The following is a 25,854-nucleotide window of genomic DNA, read 5'->3' as shown; positions in this document are numbered from 1 at the left end:
ATTCTAAACGCTTTTATATGCTTTCTAAGGGGGGGGGGATACAAGTAAAACATACGACTACTATCGGGTGTTATATATAAAGATTTTTATACACTTTTGTTATGTGGAATCATGTGTGATTTACGAACTTTATAGGGAACTCCCGTATACAAAACTATATTACAATAGCATTCTATCTTTAAAAACTATAAATGGTTGTAACGCATGTATAAACTAAACATTTTTCCTCGATTTAATGTATATGTGTCTATCTTAGACTCTACAAAAATCTATGCTTTGATAACAAGTGATTCCTTTTCTAGATATTCTAAAACAAACGAGGCACACTTTTAGAAAACCATATATAATAGGTATAGTTTTATAAGGATATTGCTAACTTTTACATACTAGAAACACGATTTTCAAGAAATCACTTTCATGTACCATAACAAACGAACATTTCAACACGTAAATCTGTTTTTATACTACGGTTCTGTGAGACATTTACTTCACGTACGTTCGAGTACACATTTCAAGTCCTGTATTATATACCAGAATCCCTTGGAGGGGGAGCATGGTGTTTGTGTATAGATCTATACGGGCTTGACAACCCGCGCCCTGACTGTTAGCTACAGTCCACTGTTTGGGGTGACAAACATCATAACATTCCAACGCCTGAAGAACGTTGTGTATAGGCATTCCGAGTCAATAGTATGGTTATAAAGCTCACAGGAGGTATTAAAAATACATTGATTTATGAGGTTTTCAAACATATTGGTTACTTTTACACTTACGTACATTTTGGAAACAAACTTTGGTCTGGAAGGAAGACTACTTTTATACTAGTAGAAAATGCAGGATTTTCTAAACACAAACAAACAAGGACAAGATATTTCGTTTCATACAAACATTGTCATTAAATACTTATGAAACTCACCAGCTTAAATGCTGATCTACTCTTTCAAAATTACTTGTATGTCCTAGGGATTCAGTAACTACAAGTATCATTATGCTTTTGATGAAGAGATGCTGCGGTGCCAGTTTAATCTCATATTTTGACATCATATTTGTAATTGGTTTTGAACATGTAACTTTTGACAAATGTAAACTTTCAATTATATATATGATGGTTGTATTACTTTCTTTACTATGTATTCACTTGTTACGCTACCACATGAAGTCATCCGCCCCCGAACGTTTCCGCCGTTCAGGTTTGGGGGTGTGACACGCTGGGACTCGGCGAGTCCGACTGTCTAGATGAAGCCCTAATTTTAAGGGTTTACACCCTATTTAAACACATTTATACGCCCCCAACCTCACCTCTATCACTCTCAGAACATTTCCCCTGTAAACCCTAGCCTTATTGTTGAGTTTGAGTGTGTTTGTGCTAGCTTGGAAGCCTTGGGAAGAGAAAGAAGGAAAGAAGGTCCATAGAAGAGAAGGGAGATCCAGGAGTTAGCTTCCATCTGTTTCTCATTCAGGTAATGAAGATTTGACCTTGTGCATTCCTCCATTAAAAAGCTTGTTATGCCTTCTTTGGAGCCTCTTATAATTCAAACTTGAGACATGGACTCCCCTTTTTATGGAAACTTCAGATCTGGACCCTTATTGTATTATAGAAGTGTAAAGTTTCATTCAAAATCATGATTGAGGTCGCTCTTGAGCTTAGAACCCCATTAAGAGCTTAGTTTTGTCATTTGAATCCTTTAAATCCATGCATGCACGTAAAGTTTTCAACTTTACGTGATAAGTATGCCCTAGAAACTTGGATCTGTGATTTGGAGCCGCTGCAAGCTCAAATCAGGTCTGTATGGAAAAGGGACTGAATGGACTCGCCGAGTCGCAAGTTTGACTCGGCGCATCATATGAAGATAGTCGTGGACTCGACGAGTTAGATGAGCAACTCGGCGAGTCCGATGTAGATTGCCTTAGACTCGACGAGTTGTTTGAACAACTTGGCGAGTCTGATGAGTTTTCCTGAGAAAAAGTAGTGTTTGAGTGAAATAGCTTCATTCCTTCTTAATTACACGTAAAGTTAGCAACTTTATGTGTTCAGATGGTTCCAGGGGCTCAGATCTACGAGTTAGATGCTCTGGAATGGATTAGAAATCGATTGCATGGAATCTGCACGACACGATTTGGCGAGTTGTTCTTCGGATTTGACGAGTCGAGTCGTGAGTCCCCGTCTTTCTTTGGTTTGTGAGTTCAGGGTGAATCAATGAGTGGGAAAGAGGACTCGGTGACTTAAAGTCAGAGTTAGTAAAGAAGGGACTCGACGAGTCTGCGCCGTGACTCGGCGAGTCCGATCAACTGGAAGTTGACTTTGACTAGGGAGTTGACTTTGACTAGGGGTAAAAAAGTAATTTTACCCTGAGAGCGTTTACCAGTAACTGATCTATTGTTTCTGGAATTTGTAGCCGGATAGTTTCAGAGCAGCAGTCATCCACTTTTAGAGTTAGCATCTTAGCAGCCAGCACTACGAGGTGAGTGTCCTTCTAGTAGGAACGGGTCTACGGCCACTATGGTGGCCTGTTTAGTTAGCAGTAGTTCCGGACCTTAGTCCGATGCAGTAGTTAGATTGCTTGATGTCTTTGTGATTCAAGCATATCTTTGTGTTATATGTTCCAGACTTTGGTATAATGTAGTATGCAATATATGTGTTTATACTAGCATATATGTGTTTATGCTATGCCATGTTCAGTCAGTTCTGGACTTCGGTCCGATGTAGGGGACAAGGTCCTAATCAGTTCCGGACTTCTGTCCGATGCAATTAGTTTCGGACTTCAGTCTGATGCAGGAGACAAGGTCCCATTTAGTTCCGGACTTCGGTCCGATGCAGTTTCTAGAGTTCGCTCCGATGCAGAGGGCAAGGCCCTGGTTAGTTTCTGGACTTCGGTCCGATGCAGTAGGCAAGGCCCAGTATGTGCTTTATATATTATTGTATGGTATGTGGTAGTTTAGGGTAGCCAACTAAGCTTTGTGCTTACAGTTTAAGTTTTGGTTTCAGTTACATCCACAAGCAAAGGGAAGAGCTCGGGATAATGACACTGCACACACCACAACTTTAGCTTTTTTCATGGGAGTTTAATTCAGATACTATGTTATGATGTTACACTTCTTTTGTTATGACACATCTATTATAACTTTTTGGGATTTATGACATACAATTTCATGATATATTATAAATAGTTGATGACCTTAGTATTATTTAAACAAAAATTTTTGGGTTGTGTTTTGGGTTGTTACACCTACTAAGAGTCGGGCGGTGGTGGATATGGTGGGAACTGTGAAGGATAATAAGTAGGATAATATGGAGGCCCCCGGGATTGGGATGATGATGGTTGCTACTGCGTGGGAAGGACAAACACTCAGTGAAGGTCACTCATCAAATAATGGACATTATGGTTGTGTTCCTCTTGAGCTACCCATCACTGATCGAACTCAGCCCACCACAACTCCTGCTGGGCCCAACACTCTTCCTGAAGATTACGGTGGTCTTGAAATTCTGAAGTGTTTTCAGCAACTCCCGTGTAAATCTCTCTTACCGTCTGATGTAAGCTAGTGTAATGATGGTCTAAACGTGCAAATTCGCCCATGTAAAGGTTGTGTTCAGAAAAAGGAATGGGACGAGATAAGCTGGAAGCACCTGCAGTTGCAGTTGAAGCGGGAGGATTAGGAATGATGGTTGGAGGTCTGCGGGTTGCAGTTGTAACACCCCGAGTTCAGAAGAGCAAAGTTCAAGGTGCTTAGTGTAAATATGGAAGACCGACTCAACGACTCAATGGGTAGACTCGGCGCGTCGGGTCGCAAATCTTATCTTGTGTTAAGTGAACAACTCGGCGAGTCGGAGGAGTGACTCGGCGAGTTGGTGCTGGGTGGAGAGAACCCTAATTTTCGGGGTTGTGCTCTATATAAAAACCCTAACATCTTTTCCCCCATCGTCTTTACCTTCCCTTTGAGTTCCAGAAGCCCTGGATTCGTGTGAGCTTTCCTCTATAAGTAATTAGAGCCTTGGAGGAGGAAATCTTGGAGGGGAATTGAAGAGAAAGGAGATTTGGAGCAAGGGGCTTTGCAGAGATTTGGTTCATTCTCCAGTGGGAGCTACCATTGGAGGTAAGAGATCTGTTCTTGAGCTTTTGTGCATCTAGATTTATCAATTGTGGGGTTTTTGGAGCATAAATGAGGTCCATCTTGAGTTTGGTGTAAGATCTGAGGTTGGTACCTCAGATCTAGGATTGTAATGGTCCAGGAAGCCATAAAGTTCATGCCCAAGAGTTGTTAGTGAAGCCTTCTTGTCCTAAACCCTAGCCTAAGAGTGTTTTATGCTTAGATCTCTTTGGATTCATGTAAAGTTTTCTACTTTACGTGAGGAATAGCTTGTGGAAGGGTAGATCTATGGATTGGAGCTCCATAATGGCTTAAAAAGCCACTGCATGGGTTAAGAACTAGAGGTACTCGGCGAGTCACATGGGTGTACTCGGCGAGTCACATGGTTGTACTCGGCGAGTTGGATGAAGATAAGCAGGAACTCGACGAGCTCGAAGAACAACTCGACGAGTCTGGTCGTGGAATCCAAACCTTTTTGGTTGAGCTATAAATCGGTGAGTCCAGGGACGACTCGATGAGTTGAGCAAGAGGTGACTCAGAGTTTGTGGGACTCGGCGAGTCTTAGGGCGACTCGGCGAGTTGGGTCGCGATATGGGAGTGTTCAGGGCCTAGGGCCTCGACGAGTCAGCGGGCTGACTCGGCGAGTAGAGTCAGTCAGGAAGTTTGACTTTGACTAAGGACTTTGACTTTGACCAAGAGTTGACCAGCTGACTTCCAAGGGTATTTTTGTAATTATTGGTATTTATGGAGTTCAGTCTTTTGGTATTGATCAGTGGTAGAGTTCATGTCGAAGGTTGGAGCAGCGTGATCTTATCTTTCCAGTCAGTAGTTGCGAGGTGAGTTATCCTCACTATACTAAGGGGTTTAAGGCACCAAGGTCGACCTAGTGGATTTGATATCCTAGTAGTTATTGATATGTTGAGTTGAGTTAGTAGTGTATGCCAATTGATATGCTAGTCGGGTAGATCTGTAGGATTGCCTGTGATACTGATTGATTACGTGTATGTGCATTTATCTGTTACATGTCGACATGTTGTGTGGGGTGGGTTGAGGTTGTACTGCTTCGTGCGATAGCCAACAAACCCGAGAGTATTTCAGATATGAGTTGAGGGCCCGTTAGGCATTCCAGACCCATACTGAGGACTCGGGAGCATTTCAGATACGAGCTGAGGGCCCGGTAGGCATTCCAGACTCGTACTGAGGGTTCGATGGCATTCTAGACACAAGCTGAGGGCCCGGTAGGCATTCCAAACTCGTATTGAGGGATCAATGGCATTCCAGATACGAGCTGAGGTCCCGGTAGACATTCCAGACTTGTACTGAGGGCTTGGGGGTAGTCCAGCTTTTAAAGCTAGGGACCCAGTGTATGCTGTTTTGTTTTGAGTGATATGATATGCTAATGTTGTTATTGCTATGTGGACTGTATTTGTATCGGTATTTTGGGGCGACTCACTAAGATTTCGGGCTTACAGTTTCAGTTTATGGTTTCAGGTACCTCAGGGGATCGCGGCAAGGACAAGGCGTGATCGTACAGCTCCTCCTACTTTGTTATGTTTCTGGGAAAAGACTCTTATAATCAATGTTTTGAAAACTAAATTTGTAATGTTTTGATGAACATGACATGTTCTTAAAAGTTTAAATTTGATTGAAATATTGGATGTTACAAGTTGGTATCAGAGCCTTGGTTTGAGTGAATTGTAGGAACATTCGTGTGAATCCAGTCTCAAATCAAGGAGAGTTTTCAAAAGAAAATTTAAAATGGTTTTCAAAAAATCAGTAAAGGAGGACGCGGAGGTAAAATCAGTCGGAGCCAATAAGTAGCCCCAAAAATACCATACAAGTTAATTGTTTATGTGATATGATAGAACAATATGCTAGTACTAGGCTAGGGATCTTCAGGAATTGCATGATGGAATTGCCTGATTATATGATGCTTGCTAGCCTAGGGTTCTTTTGTGATGGAATTGACATCATTACTGCAGTTATTTAGTGTATGCATCATAGTTATACATAATTAAGATCTTATAGCCTGAGAATGTTTGATTTGGCCTTTTGTTCTGTTCTTGTTTGATTGGGAGCTTAGGGTAGAATTGGATATTCGAAAGTCTATTGGGTCCAGTATTATGTATGACTAGCATACATTAGTGCTGTAGGAGTTGGTGGAAGTTTCATGATCGGTGAGTTATGGGACTGGTAGGTCAGTATGAGATGTTTAGTATTCCTCTAGGATCGAGGATTTGTTGCTTGTTATGCTAGTTCATCTTTAGGGTGTTGTGGTGATACTTGATGTAAATATGAGTAGGTGTGGAAGGTAGTATGTGTAACGCCCGTAGATCCGGGCTAGTCAATTTAGAGACGATAAGCATCAAAAATGACTTTTTGATGGAATATTATTTAGAAGAATTAATATTAACCAAGTTTTAGTATATGTCACAAGGTTTCCGTGCATATAAAGAACACCAAAATCCGAGTTATAAAGAAGAAGTTATGACCTGTCGAAGTTTCGTGACAGAACCGGCACGACCCAGCGCAACGTAAACAATGAATTTAAGGTAGATTGATATCTATCCTTAGTGATCTAAATGAGATTCGAAGATGTCTTTGATAGTATTCCAACGATATAAAACAGACAAAAATGGAGTTCAAATGAAGGAGTTATGAATTTTGAACGGAGTTTTCTTGTCCCGGCCTACTAAAGATAATATATAAGTAATATACTTATAATATATTTAAAATAAAGTCAAAATTAGCCAAAGGAGTCTAAATGTGAGTTGTAGAGAATAATCTCACCTACGCGTCGATATAAAGAATGTCGAAAACGGAGTTCGTATGAGAAAGTTATGAATTTCTGAAGTTCAGGGCGTGAAACCCCAAAACTATCAAATACCACGACGTGGCAAGCAGTGCCACGACGTGGCAGGTCTTCTGACACCTCCGGGAGTCCCCCAAATACAACTTGAGATGACGCATGCAGTGACGACCAAGCCTACGACGTGGCAAAATGTGCCACGACGTGGCAAGAGTTAGTTTTTCCCTATAAATAGATTTGAAGGGTCAGCCGAGTTTGGTTGCTCATTCTCTCATCTCTCACCCATATTACCTCGATTTATGTGCAAAGAATACCCCCGTAGCCCCGGTATCATCCCGAGACCCGAAGCAAGTCCTGAAGTCCGAAGATCTCGAGAAGAAAAGAGTTTCCGAGCTGAATCTCTACCCGCGAGAAACCCGGTGTGTGAAGTGATCCCGGTTTCACCGAAGAATACTACTTCTACAAGTCGTAGTGCTGTCCGATCACCTTCTGATCAAGTGAGTGTGTGGTCACTTTCTTCTAACACATAAATATTAAGTATGTGCTATGAAATACGTGCTATGTGTATAATATAAAGTTGTTTATATGCATGGGTGTATAGTCCCTTTCATAAACACGATTTTAATACAAGTATTGTTTGAATGTATTAAGTATATGTTTGGTGTGAGTGTATAGTTACTTTCTTCTAACACATAAGTATTAAGTATATGCTACGAAATACGTGTTATGTGTTTATATATTGTGGTTTATTTGAGATAAGCGTGGAATGGATGTTTTATATAGGTTTTAAATGAGTTAAATTGCATATGTATTTTATATCTACAAATATGTTGGGTAGAATATGGGTAGACGAACTAGTTGGTGTGTGATGAAGGATAAGTTTGAGGATGAGACGAAAGATAAACCTCGGTAGCTATGGATTTAGTACTGTAAAGAATAAACCTCGGTAGCTATGAATTTAGTACTGTATAGATAAACCTTGGTAGCTATGGATTTAGTACCGTATAGACAAACGCTGGTAGCTATGGATTTAGTACTGTATAGATAAACCTTGGTAGCTATGGATTTAGTACCGTATAGACGAACGCTGGTAGCTATGGATTTAGTACTGTATAGATAAACCTTGGTAGCTATGGATTTAGTACCGTATAGACGAACGCTGGTAGCTATGGATTTAGTATTGTATAGATAAACCTTGGTAGCTATAGATTTAGTACCATATAGATGAACGCTGGTAGCTATGGATTTAGTACTGTATAGATAAACCTTGGTAGCTATGGATTTAGTACCGTATAGACGAACGCTGGTAGCTATGGATTTAGTACTGTATAGATAAACCTTGGTAGCTATGGATTTAGTATCGTGTAGACGAACGCTGGTAGCTATGAATTTAGTACTGTATAGATAAACCTTGGTAGCTATGGATTTAGTACCGTATAGACGAACACTGGTAGCTATGGATTTAGTACTGTTAGATAGACGATGATAGCTATGGACTTAGTACCTACACTGGTAGCTATAGATTTAGTACCCGATGAATGAACCATAGCAACTATGGAATTAGTGCTCTATGAAGGAGCCTTGGCAGCTATTGTCTTAGTGCCTAATAAAGAATCCTGGCAGCTATTGTCTTAGTGCCTAATACAGAGTGAACGAATAGATGATTCTTAGGGTAGACCCTTAAGAGTAAGGAAGATAATTGTAACACCCAAATTTTGGAAAGCAAAGAAAAGAAAGAAAACCCCAATTTTAAGGGGAGACTCGGCGAGTCCAAGGAGGGACTCGGCAAGTCCAAGCAGGATCCGGGTCGAGGAGTAAGCGACCGACTCGGCGAGTCTGGTCTGAGCAAGGAAAAACCTAAATACGGGATTTGGAGCCTATTTAAACGTCTCATTATCTCCCCTAGGGTTCCTTTACTGCCTCTCTAACTCAGAACACTAAACCCTAGCCGCCATAATCGTTTTGGAGCAAGATCTACCCTTGGTGAAGCTTTTTGGAGCTTGAGAGAGAAGATAGTCATAGTGGAGCAAGAAGGGGACCTTGGATCCAGAGTTGGTGGAACATTTCTGAGCATTTAAAGGTAATAAATTGTTACCTTCCCTCTTTTGTTTAATAGATCAACCTTGGCTGTGAGATTTGGGGCTTTTATGCCATGCTTAAGAACTGTTTCGAGTTAGAAGCCCAGATCTGAAGTTGCTACTTCAGATCTGAGTGTATCTTGTCCTAGAAAGTCATAAAGCATTTGTTCTTGGGTTGATAGTGAAGCCTCTTTGTCTTAAACCCTAGTTTGGATTGTTTTAAGCCTAGATCTCTTTATTTACACGTAAAGTTTGCCACTTTACGTGAGGGATAAGCCTTAGAAGTATGGATCTTTGAGTTGGAAGCCCTGTTTGGCTCGAAAAGCCACTGCATGGATTAAGGACTGAATAGACTTGGCGAGTCCTTTGAGTGGACTCGGCAAGTAGTATGAAGATGGAGGTGAAACGACGAGTTGGATGAACAACTCGGCGAGTCTGTTGAAGATTGCCTTGGACTCGGCGAGTCAAGTCGCGAAACCCCAAACCCTTCGACTCAAGGCTCAAATTAGTGAGTTGAGTGGGACTCAGTGAGTTGGTCAGGGCAGAACTCGGAAATCAGTGAACTCGGCGAGTCAGTAGACTGACTCGGCGAGTAGGGTCAACATGGAAGGTTGATTTTAGCCAGGACTTTGACTTTGATCAGGGTTGAGTTAGTTGACTTTTAGAGGACTGTCAGGCTAAGTGTCGCTTTGTTATTGGTAGCTCGGAGAGTTAGAGGAGCAGCATTTTAGATGGTGGTTGGTTAGCAGTCCGAGGGTTACCAGCAGAATTCAACAGTTCAGGTGAGTTTCCTTCAAGTAGGAACGGGTCTAAGGCCACAATGCCGGCCCGTTCAGTTAGCAGTAGTTTCCGAACTTCAGTCTGATGCAGTAGTTAGTATGTTTGATGCCTTCGTGGCTCAGACAGGATTTGTGTGTTATGTGTTATGTGTTATGTGTTCCGGGCTACGACCCGATGCAGTATGCAATATATGTGTTCATGCTAGTTGATATGTTATGCTATGCTATGTTCAGTCAGTTTCCGGACTTTGGTACGATGCAGGGGGCAAGGCCCCAGTTAGTCCGGACTTCGGTCCGATGCAGGGGACAAGGTCCCAGTCAGTTTCCGGACTTTGGTCCGATGCAGGGGCAAGGCCCCAGTTAGTCCGGACCTCGGTCCGATGCAATGGGCAAGGCCCAGTATGTGCTTTATATGTTACTGTATGGTATGTGGTAGTTTGGGGGAGCTCACTAAGCTTCGTGCTTACAGTTTCAGTTTTTGGTTTCAGGTACTCAGTTTTCAAAAGAGGGGCTCGGAAGGATTGCAGTGCACACACGATAGTCAGCTAGCATGGGATGTTTTACTCTGATACTAAGTTTGTATTTCGAATTAATGCTATGAAATTATGTTATGACTTATGATACGGTTTTTATAAATATGGTTCTAGTAATGTTTTAAAAAGAAAATTTTAGTCGTGATATTTGGGTCGTTTCAATAATGGGGATGGGTATTTGGGTTGATTGTTTGATAATTAAATATAATAATTATATTATTGTGGGTTGAAAACCCTATATACTCACCAGGATCCCAAGCCTGACCCACTCAATTTAATTGTATCACAGGTATCGATACGAAGTTGCTTTGCACTGAGATATTAAAGGAGATGTAAATCACTAGAGTAAATGAATGTATGTTCTGTTTATGCATATGTGTCTGTATCGGAACATGACATCCCGAGGTTTTATTATTTAATGAAAACACATTCTCTTGGAGAAATGTTTTGATAAGTTTTTATCATATCTCGTTTTGGGAACAAATTCCGCAACCGTTTTCTTTAAACGATTACTCTGATTTATAAAACAAACATAAATAAATCGGTCTTTTCTGGCTGAGAAATTGGGGATGTCACAGTATGGGCCCGTACTACTGAAAGCACCATACGCGCATCAAGGAAGTCACAACCCCTGGGGGTGGGTTGGGGGTTGATTCCCGGGTTAGTGGGAGGTATCTGATATTTGCGGTGTTTGCAGTATGGTGGTTACGAGGCATGCTAGGAATGGATCCGAGTCAGGATCGGGAGCCGGAGACGGCGGGCAGGGTAGATCGGTGCCACCCGAGGTCATCGGTCAGATGAGTACGGATGAGTTGGATGCTAGGATTCGCGAGATCCTGCATGATGAGGTTGCTGCTATGTTCTGGGCCGAGTTGCCGGAACTATTTGTGTTAATAAAGACCGCCATGGTCGAGTATTTTAATGAGCACTATGCGGCTCTAGTAGAGACAGTGGCCGTAGCAGCCCAACGGCTGTAACAACGGCAGGGGGAGGAGCCATTCGGGGTTTCCAGTATCGAGACTTTGATAACACAAAGCCCCCTACCATTGATGGAGTTTAGGATCCGATCGTCGCTATGAGATGGTTGTCTGGCGTGGAGGGATATTTCTTCACATGTTCATGCCGTGCTGATCAGAGAGTGAGGTGTGCTATGAACCCGTTGAGGCTCGGGGCAAAGGATTGGTGGAGATTGACCATGGAGTCATATTCGGATGCGCAGCGGGTTGCGGTTACTTGGGATCAGTTCCGAGACATGTTCAGTACTCGTTATGTTCCACAGGTTGAGAGAGAGAGAGAGAGAGAGAGAGAGAGGTTGGCTCAGGTGTTCCTGGAACTGAAGCAGGATACAAAGTTGTGACTGAGATCACCAGGATGTTTACTGAGAGGGCAATGTTTTGCCCGAAGTTTGCTTTGGAGAAGGCTTAGATGTTGTAACATCCCGAAATAGCAAGAGTAGAGTTGAAGGGGCTAAAAGTGTAAATCTTGAAGGGCGACTTGGCGAGTCCATGGATGGACTCGGCGAGTAGTGTCGCGACTTTGGTCATGTGTCAAGCGACCTACTCGGCGAGTCCAAAGATGGACTCGGCGAATAGGTGCTGGGTGAAGAAAACCCTAAATACGGGGAATGAGCCCTATATAAAGATCATTATGTTTCCTCCACAGCCTCGTTGATCCCCCTTGAGTCCCAGAAACCCTAATTTCATGGAGGAACCCCATTGTTGAGCAAATTGGAGCTTGGAAAGGTGTTTGTTGAAGAAATCTTGAAGGAGAAGAGGCTTGGATCAAAGGGCCTTGCTTGGATTCGAGTTTCATTGCTGTTGGGGCATTCTTTGGAGGTAATATTTCGTTCTTGGGTTGTGTTCTTCTAGATTCTCATTTTGGGGTTGTGTGGGAAGCTTAGTTGTGTGACATCTTGAGTTTGAAGGATAGATCTGAGGTTCCTACCTCAGATCTGGAGTGGAGAAGATCTTAAGAGCATTAAAGCCCCTGTTCTTGTGTTGTTAATGGAGCTATCATGTCCCAAACCTTAGTTCTAAGGTGAATAAGGCCTAGATCTCTTTGGATTCACGTAAAGTTTGCCGCTTTACGTGATGGATGGATTGTAGGAGGTTGGATCTATGTTTTGGATCAATTGCATGGCCTGGAGTGCTTCTGAATTGATTCAGACCGGTGATACTCGGCGAGTCACATGGGTGGACTCGACGAGTTGCTTGAAGATGGCCTGGAACTCGGCGAGTTGGAAGAACAACTCGGCAAGTAGGTTGAAGATAGCCTCAGACTCGGCGAGTCTGTTCTTGGACTCGGCGAGTCTTGTCAAAGAGTCCCAATAATTTCTGGTTGAGTCGAGAATCGGTGAGTCAAGGGATGACTCGGTGATTTGGGTGTGAGTGGACTTAGAGTTGTTGGACTCGGCGAGTCTTGGGGTGACTCGGCGAGTTGGGTCGCTGATTGAGGGAAGTTCTGCGCATAGGGACTCGGCGAGTCATCGGGTTGACTCGGCGAGTAGGGTCAGTTGGGGGTTGACTTTGACTTTGTCCAAGGTTGACTAGTTGTCTTCCAGGGGTATTTTGGTAATTAAGGGTATTTATTGAATTGAATGTTTTGGTGTTTAGTGGAGGAGTTCATGTCAGAGTTGGAGCTGCGGGATCTTATCCTTTCAGCCGGCAGTTTTGAGGTGAGTTATCCTCACTATATCAACAGGGTCTAAGGCACCAAGGCCGGCCCTTATCGGATTGAGATCTGGGTAGTTATTGTTATTTTGTTGTTGTGATATGCTTGCATCCTGAGAGTTAGGATGGTATATGTCAGAGACCTGATTGAGATCGGTATCCTGAGAGATAGGGAGATGCTATGCTAATGACCTGTTAGGTCGGTATTCTGCTTAGAGTATGTTATGCTGTGTGATCTGCTAGATCGGCTTGTTTGAATGTGAACTGTTATATGATTATATGTTTATGTGTACATGGTTGTTTGGACTGGAGATGGGTTGAGGCGGTCCTGCTTTGTGCTGTAGGCCAAGATACTCAGGGCGGACCGGTTGTTCCGAAGGCCCAGCGAGCGGTCCAGATATGCTGTAGACCCCACGTGGGCGGACCAGACGTGCCGAGGGTCGGAGAGTGGACCAGGCCGACTGAAGGCCCGATGCGGGCGGACCAGTCATACTGTAGACTCAGAGAGTGGACCGGGTGAGTTGAAGGCCCAGTGCGGGCGGACCAACCACATTATAGACTTGAGGTACTTGATTGGACTCGGAGGGTGGACCAGGTGGACTGAAGGCCCGTCATGGCGAACCAGTCCCACAGTAGACCCGTTATGCATGACTGTTCTGTGATTCGTTATGAGATAGTGCGATATGTGTATGGTATATGAGGTTGGTATTTTGGGGGTATCTCACTAAGCTTTCGGGCTTACAGTTGTGGTTTAATGTTTTTTCAGGTTCTTCAGGGAGCTGTGTCAAGGCGAAGGCGTGATCGTACCGCTCCTCATGATTTTTGTAGCAATGTGATTCTGGGAATACTCTAAATGATTTGTAATGAAAATCTTTTTGTAAACGATTTAATGTGATCGGGTTGTTTTTTTGAAAAATTTAAATTGGCTGGATTTTCGGTTGTTACAAGTTGGTATCAGAGCCTTGGTTTGAGCGAATTGGAGGAACACTTGTGTAACTCCAGTCTCAAATCGAGGAGAGTTTTCAAAAAGAAAATTTAAAATAGTTTCCAAAATAAGTAAAGGAGGACGCGGAGGTACGATCAGCCGGATCCAGTAAGTAGCCCCAAAATACCATACATGATATTCGTTTTATTGAGCTTTGATAGAACAGCATGCTAGAGTTAGGCTAGGGATCTTCAGGTTTTCTTGATGTGTTGCCTGATTTATGATGCCTGCTAGCCTAGGGTTTCCTTGTGAGAGATTTCTAGTGTTCCTCTAGTTGTGAGGATAGGGCGTTGTTATGTATATTTGTCTCTAGGGTGTTGTGGAAGTACTTCATACAAATATGGGTAGGTGTGGAAGGTAGTATGGGCCCGTACTACTGAAAGCACAGGACCCATACGCGTATCGGGGAAACCATGACCTCTAGGGTTGGGTTGAGAGTTGGTTCCCGGGATAGTGGGAGGTGTCTGAGATTTTTGGTGGTTTATTTTCAGTATGGAGATTTCAGGGCACGCTGGGAGTGGATCCGGGTCAGGAGCAGGAGCAGGAGAGGGAGTTCCGGGTGGGTCTGTACAACCCGAGGTTGTCAGTCAGATGAGTACGCACGAGTTGGATGCGAGGATTCGTGAGATCCTGCATGATGAGGTTGCTGCATTGTTTTGGGCTGAGCTGCCGGAGTTGTTTGGGTCGATCAAGACCGCCATGGTGGAGTATTTTGATGAGCGCTATGCGGCTCTCGCGGGAAACGGCTGCCGCGGCGGCTACAGCAGCTGTAGCAGCGGCAGGGGGAGGAGCTAGTAGAGGTTTTCAGTATCGGGACTTCGATAATACGAAGCCTCCCACCTTTGATGGAGTCAAGATCCGATCGTTGCTATGATATAGTTATCTGATGTGAAGGGATGTTTCTTCACGTGTTCATGCCCTGCTGATCAGAGGGTGAGGTGCGCTCTGAACCTGTTAAGGCTCGGGGCAAAGGATTGGTGGAGATTAACCACGGGGTCGTACTCGGATGCGCAGAGGGCTGCGATTTCATGGGTTCAGTTCAGAGAGATGTTCAGCACTCGTTATGTTCCACAGGTCGAGAGGGAGAGGTTGGCTCAGGAGTTCCTCAAGCTGAAGCAGGATTCGGAGTCGGTGACGGAAATCACCAGGATGTTTACTGAGAGGGCGATGTTTTTCCATGAGTTCGCTTCGGAGCAGGCTCAGATGTCCCGATATCGGAGTATGCTAAAGAGAGACATCAGGCAGTTTGTGTCTGCGTAGAGGTGCGAGACCTTGTTAGAGTTGCAGGAGGCCGCCAGGCGGCGTGAGTTAGAGATTGAGTTGCAGATGCGTGAGCTGAGGCAAGCTCCGGTTCAGTCGCAGCCAGCAACGAAACGGTCTAAGACCGTTGATTCCAGGATGCAAGATCAGGCTAGCCACGTCTGTGGAAAGTGTGGAAGGGGTCATGCCGGAGTTTTTCGGTCCGGTGGTACATGCCGCAAGTGCGGAAAGGAGGGACACTATGCAAGGGATTGTCGGCAGACGGTGTCGGTTCGGGATTTGAGGATATGTTATCATTGTCATCAGGTTGGACACTTGAGGGTCAACTGTCCACAGCTTGCTGCAGGGCCGGTGCGGGCTCCAGCACCGGCCACGTTGAGGATCACAGGTGGAGGTCAGGATGGAGCGGAGCCCCCAAGGGCTTAGGGTCGTGCTTTTCGGTTTGCTGTTGCGGGTATGTTTCTTTCTCGTGTCTTGATTATTTATGATTATTGTGGGATTATCGTTTATCTGCTAGTTTCATTGGATGGTTATGGGTTTGCGTTTCGGGTTTTCGTGTGGTATCCATTGTTCCTTGAGGGTTGGGCAAGTTGTGTTCGAGATTGCATTTTGGTATCCTTTGTTCCTTGAAGGATCGATATGGTTAGGGATCAGTGCTTAGAGCTATCGTTGATTATCTTTGTGAGGATTAGTGGCGGATGCGGCGTGGGTTTGAAGGCCGGGTAGCTTCTGCAGTCTGAGGAATGGATAGTTAAAGATTGGGTTCCTTTCAAGCGGGTTGTTCAGTGTGGAAATATGTTTTTATGAAAGTTGTTAGCGCTGGTGAGGGACTAAGTGCGTGTAAGTGTTGTTTTTCTCTGCATTGTTGTTTTGGGAGATCGGTGATGGCGACCGGTGGTTAATTGTCAGTGTCTTAAGTGGGGGAGAATTGGAAATTCTCCGGATGGTCGTTAGGCTTGAGAGGTTGGTTAGCTGCTTGGGAATTCAGTGGTATTTCGATCAGCCAAGAGCAGGCTCGTATGGGTGAGTAGCAGGCATGCGGGGCGGAATACAAACCTAGGGCATTTGATTGTGGAAGGCCTGGGAGCAGGCCGGGATCGAGTATGTATGATGGAGTTAGAGTTCGGAACCCCTAGAGGGCTAGAACGGTATGCACGGGAGGAATCCCTGAAGAGATAGCTCGGAATGATGAATTCTAGTTGAGCGGTCCAGATAGACTTGAGTTTGAAGGATAGATCTGAGGCTGCGTGGAGAAGATCTTAAGAGCATTAAAGCCCCTGTCCTTGTGTTGTTAATGGAGCGATCATGTCCCAAACCTTAGTTCTAAGGTGAATAAGGCCTAGATCTCTTTGGATTCACATAAAGTTTGCCACTTTACGTGATGGATGGATTGTAGGAGGTTGGATCTATGTTTTGGATCAATTGCATGGCCTGGAGTGCTTCTGAATTGATTCAGACCGGTGATACTCGGCGAGTCACATGGGTGGACTCGACGAGTTGCTTGAAGATGGCCTGGAACTCGGCGAGTAGGTTGAAGATAGCCTCAGACTCGGCGAGTCTGTTCTTGGACTCGGCGAGTCTTGTCGAAGAGTCCCAATAATTTCTGGTTGAGTCGAGAATCGGTGAGTCAAGGGATGACTCGGTGAGTTGGGTGCGAGTGGACTCAGAGTTGTTGGACTCGGCGAGTTTGAATGTGAACTGTTATATGATTATATGTTTATGTGTACATGGTTGTTTGGACTGGAGATGGGTTGAGGCGGTCCTGCTTTGTGCTGTAGGCCAAGATACTCAGGGCGGACCGGTTGTTCCGAAGGCCCAGCGAGCGGTCCGGATATGCTGTAGGCCCCACGCGGGCGGACCAGACGTGCCGAGGCTCGGAGAGTGTACCAAGCCGACTGAAGGCCCGATGCGGGCGGACCAGTCATTCTGTAGACTCAGAGAGTGGACCAGGTGAGTTGAAGGCCCAGTGCGGGCGGACCAACCACACTATAGACTCGAGGTACTTGATTGGACTCGGAGGGTGGACAAGGTGGACTGAAGGCCCGTCATGGTGGACCAGTCCCACAGTAGACCCGTTATGCATGACTGTTATGTGATTCGTTATGAGATAGTGCGATATGTGTATGGTATATGAGGTTGGTATTTTGGGGGTATCGCACTAAGCTTTCGGGCTTACAGTTGTGGTTTAATGTTTTTTCAGGTTCTTCAGGGAGTTGTGGCAAGGCGAAGGCGTGATCGTACCGCTGATCATGATTTTTGTAGCAATGTGATTCTGGGAATACTCTAAATGATTTGTAATGAAAACCTTTTTGTAAACGATTTAATGTAATCGGGTTGTTTTTTTGAAAAATTTAAATTGGCTGGATTTTCGGTTGTTACAGATGTCCTGATATCTGAGTATGCTCAAGAGGGATATCAGGCAGTTTGTGTCTACACAGAGGTGCGAGACCTTGCTGGAGTTGCAGGAGGCCGCTCGGAGACGTGAGTTGGAGATTGAGTTACAGTTGAGGGAGCAGAGGTAGGCCCCGACACAGTTGCAGCCAACACCGAAACGGTCTAAGACCATTAATTCTAGGTTGGGAGAACAGGGCATCCACACTTGTGGGAAGCGCGGGAAGGGTCACACCGGAGTTGGTAGGTCCGGTGGTGCGTACCTCAAGTGCGGGAAGGAGGGACATTATGCGAGGGATTGTCGACAATAAACCTCGGTTTGGGATGTGAGGATTTGTTATCAGTGTCGTCATGTTGATCACATGAGGGTCAACTGTCCACAGCTTACTGCAGGACCGGTGCAGGCTCCAGCACCGGCCACTTTGAGGATTACGGGTGGAGGTCAGGGCGGAGCAGAGCCCCCGAGGGCTCCTGGGCGTGCTTTTCAGCTTATAGCAGAGGAGGTCAGGGTGGAGCCGGATACGTCTGTGGGTATGTTTCCTTCTTGATATCTTGTTATCTTGTGGTTGTAATGGAGTATTATATATATCTGCTAGTCTCGTTTGCATGATTCATGGTATGATATTCGTTCATCTTTTCGTTGGGTTTATCGTATGATCGAGGGTTTTGGTAGTGGGAGTCTTAGTTGGTTATCATCCTTGAGGAATTGATGGTCAGATTTTGATTGTATGGTCTTGCTGTCGGGTATAGAAATTGTGATTTGAGAAGTGTTCAGCGAAGAGTCGAACTCCCTTAGAGTTCGAGATGTGCAACGTCGGATAAGTGATTTTGTGGAGGTTACTCGGTTTGATTCAGTTAAAGTAAAATAGAATTTGTTGAGTAAGAATGTTTAAGTGATGTCGGTTGGGTCACCAGTGGTTGGTAGTCAGTGCTCTAAGTGGGTGAGAATTGTAAAATTCTCAGGAGGATCGACAAGTATTTAAGGTTGATTAGCTGTTTGGAAGTCAGCGGTGTTTCAGTCAGCCAAGAGTGTAGGATGGTATGAGTAAGTGGCAGACTAGTTGGGGCAGGGAGCAGACCATGGATTCAGGGTAGATGGTGTTTGATGTTAGGCCTGGGTTTAGCCATGGAAAGGATTCCGGGATCGGAATGGATTTAGAGTTTGGAACCCCTTGAGGGCTAGAACAGTATGTTCGGGAGAGATTCCTAGGAATGATAGTTCGGGATGATATATGATAGTCTGAGTGGTCCGGGGAGACTGAAGGCCTGTGGGCGTACCAGTTAGGCCGAAGACTCGGAGAACGGTCCAGACAAGCTGAAGGCCCAGGAGGGCGGTCCAGACATACTGAAGGTTCTAAGAGTGGTCCAGATAGGCTGAAGGCCTGGTAAGGAGGTCCAGTCATGCTGAAGACTCTATAAGTGTTAGTGGATTAGGTATGAGGAGATTGAGGAAATGCATCGCCAAGGGTGATAATTGATATGGTCTGTCCCCAAGTACTGATCATGTTAGTCGGAAGCAGTGCATGGAACCGAGAGTCCTTGCAAGCAGATTAAGAATATATGGAAATTCGAGGGTAGCGGTTGCTCTACATGGATAATGTAAAGTGAAGTGTAGCTTAGTGGCACGTGCCGGTGCGGCAAGGGTGAATGAGTGGATCTCCTAGAAAGGAAGGGCATGTAGCTCCAGAAGGAGCCTGGGTACTTCAAAAGAGGAGGAAGTGGAATAAGTGGATTATTGTCAGTGCTTCAGCTATTGATAGTAGGTATTGGGTTTGTACCAGTGGTATGGAAACACATCTGGGTTGAGTGTATATTGAGGTTGCGGAAGGATTTCCGGTGATGAAGAACCAGAGGAGTTCAGAAGGGATGCAAGGGTGGAGTCTTGGATTCTCAGTATTATTGTGATCAGGAGGTTATGTATGTAGTGGAAGTTCATCCTGGGGGATGTCTGGAGGTACCGTCAATGTGTTGGGTTCCCAACCCGAGGATGCTAGAACAGGGTCAACACATTTATGCGATTGCGGAAGAGAACTCATGAGAGTGCTCGGGAGCTAAAGGATGTATCATCCTATCAGCATGAAAGAGTAGAGTCGAATTCAGAAAAGAAAGAGGGATAAGTACCAGTAGTGAACCCGATAAGGTTGTGTTAACCAAGGCAAGGGATAACAGTTGGTAGCAGTGAGTACCCGGTCAGAACTCGATGGTTTAGGGTATTATCTAGTCTTGTGAGAGGCAAGTGTATATGGAGATCAAGAGTGATAAGTGTCTCTATCATAGGAAAGAGACGGTGGACGGCTTGAGACAGTTGATATGAATCGGTAAGCAAGGAGTTGGATCATTTTTGGGATGATAACAGTGATTAGAAGGATCTAAGTCAGTAGAGATCCGAGGTTGCAGTGTGGGGTTAGGGTTATTGGAATTGTGTGCTGCAACAGGCTTAGAGGACGAAACCTAATTTAAGTGGGGGAGAATTGTAACACCGCAAGTTCAGAAGAGCAAAGTTCAGGGTGCTTAATGTAAATATGGAAGACCGACTCGGCGAGTTAATGGGTAGACTCGGCGAGTCATGTCGCGAATCTTGTCATGTGTTAAGTGACTAACTCGGTGCGTCGGAGGAGTGACTCGGCGAGTTGGTGTTGGGTGGAGAGAACCCTAATTTTCGGGGTTGTGCTCTATATAAAGAGCCTAACACCTCTTCCCCAGCCTCTTTACCTTCCCTTTGAGTTCCAGAAGCCCTGGATTCGTGTGAGCTTTCCTCTATGAGTAATTAGAGCCTTGGAGGAGGAAATCTTGGAGGGGAATTGAAGAGAAAGGAGATTTGGAGTAAGGGGCTTTGCAGAGATTTGGTTCATTCTCTAGTGGGAGCTAGCATTGGAGGTAAGAGATATGTTCTTGAGCTTTTGTTCATCTAGATTTATCAATTGTGGGGTTTTTGGAGCATAAATGAGGTCCATCTCGAGTTTGGTGTAAGATCTGAGGCTGCTACCTCAGATCTAGGATTGTAATGGTCCAAGAAGCCATAAAGTTCATGCCCAAGAGTTGTTAGTGAAGCCTTCTTGTCCTAAACCCTAGCCCAAGAGTGTTTTATGCTTAGATCTCTTTGGATTCATGTAAAGTTTGCAACTTTATGTGAGGAATAGCTTGTGGAAGGGTAGATCTATGGATTGGAGATCCAGAATGGCTTAAAAAGCCACTGCATGGGTTAAGAACTAGAGGTACTCGGCATGTCACATGGGTGTACTCGGCGAGTTGGATGAAGATAGGCAGGAACTCGACGAGTTGGAAGAACAACTCAGTGAGTCTGGTCGTGGAATCCAAACCTTTTTGGTTGAGCTGTAAATCGGTGAGTCCAGGGACGACTCGGTGAGTTGTGCAGGAGGTGACTCAGAGTTTGTGGGACTCGACGCGTCTTGGGGTGACTCGGCGAGTTGGGTCGCGATGTGGGAGTGTTCAGGGCCTAGGGACTCGACGAGTAGAGTCAGTCAGGAAGTTTGACTTTGACTAAGGACTTTGAATTTGACCAAGAGTTGACCAGTTGACTTCCAAGGGTATTTTGGTAATTATTGGTATTTATGGAGTTCAGTCTTTTGGTATTGATCAGTGGTGGAGTTCATGTCGAAGGTTGGAGCAGCGTGATCTTATCTTTCCAGTCAGCAGTTGCGAGGTGAGTTATCCTCACTATACTAAGGGGTCTAAGGCACCAAGGCCAACCCAATGGATTTGATATCCTAGTAGTTATCGATATGTTGAGTTGAGTTAGTAATGTATGCTAGTTGATATGCTAGTCGGGTAGATCTGTAGGACTGCCTGTGATACTGATTGATTACCTGTATGTGCATTTATTTGTCAGATGTCGACATGTTGTGTGGGGTGGGTTCAGGTTTTACTGCTCCGTGCGATAGCCAACAAACCCGAGAGTATTCTAGATATGAGCTGAGGGCCCGGTAGGCATTCCAGACCCATACTGAGGACTCGGGAGCATTCCAGATACGAGATGAGGGCCCGGTAGGCATTCCAGACTCATACTGAGGGTTCGATGGCATTCCAGATACGATCTGAGGGCCTGATAGGCATTCCAAACTCGTACTGAGGGCTCAATGGCATTCCAGATACGAGCTGAGGGTCCGGTAGGCATTCCAAACTCGTACTGAGGGCTTAGGGGTAGTCCAGCTTGTAAAGCTGGGGACCCAGTGTATACTGTTTTGTTTTAAGTGATATGATATGCTAATGTTGTTATTGCTATGTGGACTGTATGTGTATCGGTATTTTGGGGTGACTCACTAAGCTTTTGGGCTTACAGTTTCAGTTTATGGTTTCAGGTACCTCAGGGGATCGCGGCAAGGCCAAGGCGTGATCGTACAACTCCTCCTACTCTGTTATGTTTCTGGGAAAAGACTCTGATAATCAATGTTTTGAAAACTAAATTTGTAATGTTTTGATGAACATGAATGTTTTTAAAAGTTTAAATTTGCTTGAAATTTTGGATGTTACAGTAGTAACACCCTAGTTGGATTGGAGATGCCAATTTGTGGAAGGGATGTCATTGGATAAAACAAGTATCTTCTTATTTCGGCTGTCAATGCGTAGATACTCTTTACCGTCGATGGTACAATGAACATCCCCATTGGGATTGCGGTGAAAGAGGTGTATGGTCTCCATAACATCAAGTGATAAACAGTTATGACCCGAAATTACGTTGGTTGGGTTGTTGGGTAAATAGAGGCTAAGGTGTTCAACTATAATAGAAACCATGCCTCCACAATGAAGCTGACCACCATTGCTCATGGAGTTTCTGAGCATTTTCTGAATTACCCAACACCCGAAATGAGGAACTTCTTCGGGTTTGTTAATCATACACCACAAAACTTCCAACTCCTTCATGTCTTCCTTGCTAATATCTTCTTGAGGAAACAAGAGCGAAGCAATGATTTAGTGGGTGACCTTAAGGACCAGATGTATGATGCTAGAAGCCTTTGCCGTGCCCGACTGAAACTCGTGTTCACAAGAGATGCTTCTCCAAAATCTTTCGCAAATTTGCTCAAATATAACATTTTTTCTACCCTTTGTTGTATACACATCCCTTTTTGCCTTTAGAGCACAATTAATATCACAAAGGATGTTAGCATGAATCTTATGGGATTGATTGAGCAAACGAAAAATAAGGATATGTGTTTGGTAATCAAAGGTGATGGATGAAAAAAGTTCCAACATAGATAGCTTAAAGCATGGAGATTCAATAGACCTTCCCAACCAATGTTCTTCAAGAGCTTGTGGACACCTTTATAGATATGAAGGTCCTTTAAGGGCTTGGATGTCCACAAATTTTTGTGCCCTTTTAACCCTTTGAATAAGGGTTGTATACAAAATCTATTGTTGATTGGACTCAAAATAAAGACCAAATTCATAGGGGTTTTCTATGGGAGATTGGTCTTGTTCATCATTGGTCTCTTGACCACCCAAATGTGAGGTCCCAATTATAGCCCTTTTTCCACGGGAAGCCATTTCCCAAGAATTCAACAAAGTTTTGCACACAATGTAGGGCAATTTGGAGCTTTAGAGTACACAACAACTAGCAATATCACCAATAATTACCCCAAAAGAATGTGGTTCTAACTATATGCACAAAGTAAAGAGTTTGGAACAATTATACCAATTTGTGCTTGAAAAGGATGGTAGGGTGATGCCCAATGCTTCCCCAAGCTTTCTCCAAGCTTATCCTACAAGATATTACAAACATTAGCTTGAAATTGGGAGATTTAAAATTTTTAGGGTTTGCTCAAAACCCCGAAAATCGGCTATTAGTGGGTGAAATTGAGATGTATGATAAAGCAGATGAAGAAAAGAGAAGAATTTCATACCTTGGAGCTTGATTTTTGAAGCAAAATTGAGGAAGATGGAGTGTTTTTGAGGGTTTTTTTTTCGAAGGGGGAAGTAGGTAGGAGAAGAACCGCAGACAATGTGAAAAGAATGAGTAAAAAAATCGAGTTTTAGGCTTTAAAATCGTCTAGCTCTCTTTTTGCGGTTACACGACCTGTGTAAACAGAAGGGTAACGCCACTTCTATCTCTTCTTTTGCATCTGTTACTAACTCAACACCTTCTGATGGGGATGCCCCGGTTCTCTTTGGTAACAACACTTCTCTTCTTATCTCTCATATTGGTACTTCCTCCATCGGGAATAATGTTTGTTTAAATAATGTTTTGGTCTTTCCCAATCTTACCAAAATTTTGTTGTTTGTTAGTAAAATAACGCGTGGCAATGGTGTGGATGTTGTTTTTTCCTGCAATCTATTTACTAATCAGGACCACCCAACGAAGGAAGTGCTAGCTTAAGGAACGTGTGATCACGGGCTATATGTGCTATTCGCTACTCCACAAGTTCAAGCTTTTTTTGTTCAACATAAAAAGAAAGGTTTTTATGAATTGCGGCATTCCAGATTGGGTCACACTTCATTTGATACTATTTCATTATTACGTAATTTGGGATATTTGGAGGTTTCTTCTATTTTACCAAAACTGGTTATATGTGCACCTTGCGAATTAGCTAAATCTTTTCGTTTACCATTTGAGCTTAACACGAAACGTGTTTTACATGTTTTGGATGTGGTCCATTGTGATTTATGGGGGCCATCTCCCATTCTTTCGATTAATGCTTATCGCTATTATGTGCCGTTTGTTGATGATCACTCAAGATTCACCTGGTTTTATCCTCTCAAAGCAAAATCTGAGTTCTTTGATGTACTTGATAAATTTATGAAGTTTGTTCAAACTCAATTTTACACTAAAATAAAAACTTTTCAAAGCGATGGCTGAACTAAATTTTTGAACAGTAATGTAAAAACATTACTTAGTGACAATGGCACGTTCCATCATATTTCGTGCCCCTATACTCCGCAACAAAATGGTGGTGTTGAACGGAAACATCGACACATAATGGAGACCGAGCTTGCCATGCTATTTCATGCTCGTATACCTACCTCATATTGGGTCCATGCTTTTGCATCCGCAATCTACATTATAAATTGATTACCGACGAAGGTTCTCTCTTTGAAGTCTCTATTTGAAGTTTTGTTTGACCGTGTTCCCTCATATCCAATTTTAAACCATTTGGTTGTCAGGTTTATCCGTATTTACGAGACTATTCCTCCAACAAGCTTGCTCCAAGGAGTATTGCCTGTATTTTTATCGGCTATAACCCCCACTATAAGGGTTATCAATGTCTTGATCTGGTCACATCACAGATTTATATCACTTGACATGCACGTTTTGATGAGTTGAGTTTCCCGTATAAAGACCTACTTTCCAAGGAGTATTGCCTGTATTTTTATCGGATATAACCCCCACTATAAGGGTTATCAGCATCTTGATCCGGTCACATCACAAATTTATATCACTCGACATGCACGTTTTGATGAGTTGAGTTTCCCGTATAAAGACCTACTTTCCAACACAACTGTCTCCACCCTCACCCTTCACACATTTCTTAATGATATACCTCCACCCTCATACCCCCATCACCTATTCCTTCTACACCACTCACCCTTCCTCCACCATCTATGCCATGTCACCTCTGTCCACCTCAACCACCGACTGTTTTGCTTCATGAACCATTTCCCTCCATTAATGAATCACCTCCATTAGCTTCCCATCGTCACCCAACTCTCCATCCTCGCCACATAACACCCCATGTCCCACTCCTATCCACATCTCACCCTCATCCCCTAATCTGCCATCCTCTCCCACTACTGCTGCTCAACCGACCCCCACCAGCACTCATTCCCAAACCGGGCACCCAATGGTCACTCGTGCAAAAGCTGGGATTTTTAAGCCCAGGCATAGAGTTGATCTCTCTGAATCTTTATATCATGGTCTCTCTCATGCGTTACTTGCATCAGGTGATCCGATCCATCACACTCAAGCTATGAGTGACACTAAATGGGTGCATGCTATACGTATGGAAATGGATGCTATGTACCGCAATAATACATGGGTATTAGTTCCATGTCCTGATATACACAATATTGTTGGGTGCAAGTGGTTGTTTCGCACGAAATACCGTGCTGATGGTTCCATTGAGCGTCACAAGGCTTGTCTTGTGGCTCAAGGTTTCAGTCAAGTACTAGGTGTTGATTTTTCAAATACCTTTAGCCCAATTGTTAAAGCATCCGCCATCCGTGTTGTTTTATCTGTGGCAGTTATTAATAATTGGCCGTTACATCAATTAGATGTAAATAATGCTTTCCTCCACGGTAACTTATCTGACAGG

Source organism: Lactuca saligna, chromosome 4 (genome assembly GCF_052625555.1).
Source record: "Lactuca saligna cultivar CGN05327 chromosome 4, ASM5262555v1, whole genome shotgun sequence".
Classification (NCBI taxonomy): Eukaryota; Viridiplantae; Streptophyta; class Magnoliopsida; order Asterales; family Asteraceae; genus Lactuca; species Lactuca saligna.
Note: the sequence above shows the minus strand (reverse complement) of the source record.